The following is a 3153-nucleotide window of genomic DNA, read 5'->3' as shown; positions in this document are numbered from 1 at the left end:
CAGTTTAATTTTATAAAAATTGCATGAATATATGTAAGATAACTGACATAAAAAATAAGGATGCCAACATTAACATTATCAAGTTATAGTAAAGGTAGAGAAAAAGAAAATTCAAAGACCCACAATTCTATGCATAGTAGAAAATATGTATCTTCTAAGTAGTTTCTTAAACATTTACTATGCAAAAATATGTACAGTTTATTAGTAAAGTTAAAATTATGAAGAATAGGTTCCTCCAAAATTCTTGTGTTAATATGTAAGCATTTTATATAAATAACCCATCATTTTGTAAGTACTTTTATGAGACACTTGTTGCAGTATTTATTTATGGATAAACAACGTTTTTACATTTTTACTACCAATGTAAGGAACACATTTTAAAAAATTTTTATGCCCAATGCTTCAAAGCCTTAGAAACACTAGAAAATAATATATATTTTAAATATATATTTTTATATATACTAGATTCTCTATATATATACATTAGATTCCATATTTATACATATATATGGATAAATCACTGTTAGTGCAGAAAGCTAAGGGGGTTCTGGTGGCTTTTAGACTCTCATACTTTTGCAGACTTATGCAGAAAATATTTTGTGGGGAGTCCTAACAGTGTCATTCCAATAGATATTAAATTGTTGAACACAGTGAAAGCATCAAAGTAAATAGAACCAGATAGAAATTTTATCCAGCCAGCAACTATTAAGAAACTCATTCCCTACAAATTCTTCATGGGATTATAAGGAACACTGCTGAAATAAAAATGAAAGCAGTTTCATTGAACTGGAATACTTTGTTACTGTTTATCCAGTGTTCAAATCAATGTCATCAAGATTGTATAGCAAAGATTTCCAATTAAATGCAGAATAAATAAAAATATGTAGTGCCTAGCCTACTGAAAAAAATTATTTTTTCAGAATCTATTTCTCTGGAGAATGCATAAGGTAAAGTCTTGCCCCTCTGAATTATTGAATATATCTGATGATTCAGTAAGAAATAAAATGTGGCAACACCTGTAAGAAATGGACTTCTGTGATCTATCTCTAGCATGATCAGCTTCTGATGGAATTTGCTGAATTTCTCCAGGGCAAGCAGAATGTGGGGAGGAAGGAAGAGGATGTAGGAACAAAGAACCGTGCAAGAGGGCCAACATGGTGGAAACCCCCAGGCGTCTACTTCAGCTAGACAGGGGAGAGGAGACAGCTAGAAAGGTCTCAGCCCAATATTTTAAACTTAGTAGCCCTGCACCAGTAGCTGGCCAGTAGCTTATCAGATGCCTGCTTGTAGCTCACTGCCCCACCCTCCTGCTGATCCGTGATCCGGTCGTTACTTGGTCGGTTGTTATGCTTCATGGCAAAACAACCATTTGTATATTACATCTTTATTATATAGGATGGCCCAATGGAAGCCAGCAAGATCTAGGTGATGTATTAGGAAACAGATGACCAAATAGTACTCAGCCAATGAGGAACCGGAGGAGGGACTAAATAAATAGGCTACGTTCCCTGCCCCACAGGTGTGCTATACAATGGACGCCGCTCTTGAGAGTGTTATTAAAAGTCTCATTTTTGCCAAGCTTCTGTTTCCTAGTCTGTCATTTTAAATTTGGACAGGTGCGCCATTTCTCACAACCCCTAATGTGGAAAAGCAAAAATTCATTTTGTTTTGGTAATAAAGCACACCCTTGAGTATTAATTTGCTCCCAAGTCAGCCTTGATATAAAAGTTGGTACACTGATACTGTCCCAGAAGCCACTTAAACTATCCTCAATTTTTTTAAAAATCCTCACCCAAGGCTATGTTTTTGTTGATTTTAGAGAGAGGAGAAGGAAGAGGGAAAAGGAGAGGGAGAGAGAAACATCAATGTAAAAGAGAAACACCAATTGGTTGCCTCCTGTATGTACCATGACAGGGGATTGAACCTGCAACCCAGTTATGTGCCCTGACCGGGAATAGAATCCATGACCTTTTGGCTTATGTGACAATGCTCCAACCAACTGTTGGAGCCACATCCATCAGGATTATTCTCATATTTTCAAATTCTCTTTTATTTTTGCTGTTCTGATTAGGTATTTTCTGCTACCTTGTCCTCCAAATCATTGAGCCAATCTTCAGCTTTATTTGATCTAATGTTGGTTGCCTCTAATGTATTCTTCATATCAGTTATTGTATTTTTCATATTGGACTAGTTCTTTATGTTTTCAATCTCATTTTTTAATGCTTTTAAAAATCTCTTTGTTAAAGCTCCCACTGAGTTCAAATCACACAAAGGGCCATGTAAGACCTAAAGCCTCATTCGTGCCCAGAACTGTCAGGGCTGGGGGCCAGAGGCCTGGGTGTGGTGGTGGCCACGGCTAATCCCAGGCTACCCAGAGCCAGTCAGCACCGCCCACTGGCTCCAGCTCCCCCTTTCACCTCTTCGCCAGCAGTAGCATCCCTGCCCTCATGCACCACCCCAGGGTCAGACTGCATTCCTGCTCTCCAGTTCTCTCTACTCCCTGCTGAGGCTGATGTTATCTAGCCCCCACCTCCCCTTGCAGATGAAGTCACTGAAGAGGAGGAGGCACACACTGGTTAAATGCCCAATTCAAGCTCACGCCCTTGGCAAATGGCTGAGTCAGGACTTGAACCCAAAGTGCATGTTCTCTTGGTGACCCCAGACACTAAGCTTGCCCAGGTGGCACCCCGTATTCGCCTCACAGCCGACCTTCAGATCAGCAGTCAGCCTGGCCTGTGCTTGAGGAGCGCCACCTGCCGGGCTCCATTTGGGGCCTCACCTTCCCAGTGCACTTGGCACCTGGCCACTTGAATTGAAGGACCCCCATGCCAAGGAGCATTGCGGGGTCTCACTGCCTCAGGACCAGGTCAGAAGCTCACAGGATGGGGGAAGGGCAAGCTTCATAGGGCCCCTGATTTCATTATTATTATTATTATTATTATTGTCTAAAGTTTTACATATGTCTCCTTTTTTCCCAATTGACATGCTCCCCTCCCCAGCCATTCCCACCCCGGACAAGCCCCCATCGCCGCAGTATCTGTGTCCATTGGTTATTCTAATATGCATGCATACAATTCCTTTAGTTGCTCTCTAACCGCCCCCCCCCTCCACTGCCATTTATCTCTGGATCTATTCTTGTTCATCAAATTATGT

Source organism: Myotis brandtii, unplaced genomic scaffold (assembly GCF_000412655.1).
Source record: "Myotis brandtii unplaced genomic scaffold, ASM41265v1 scaffold794, whole genome shotgun sequence".
Taxonomy (NCBI): domain Eukaryota; kingdom Metazoa; phylum Chordata; class Mammalia; order Chiroptera; family Vespertilionidae; genus Myotis; species Myotis brandtii.
Note: the sequence above shows the minus strand (reverse complement) of the source record.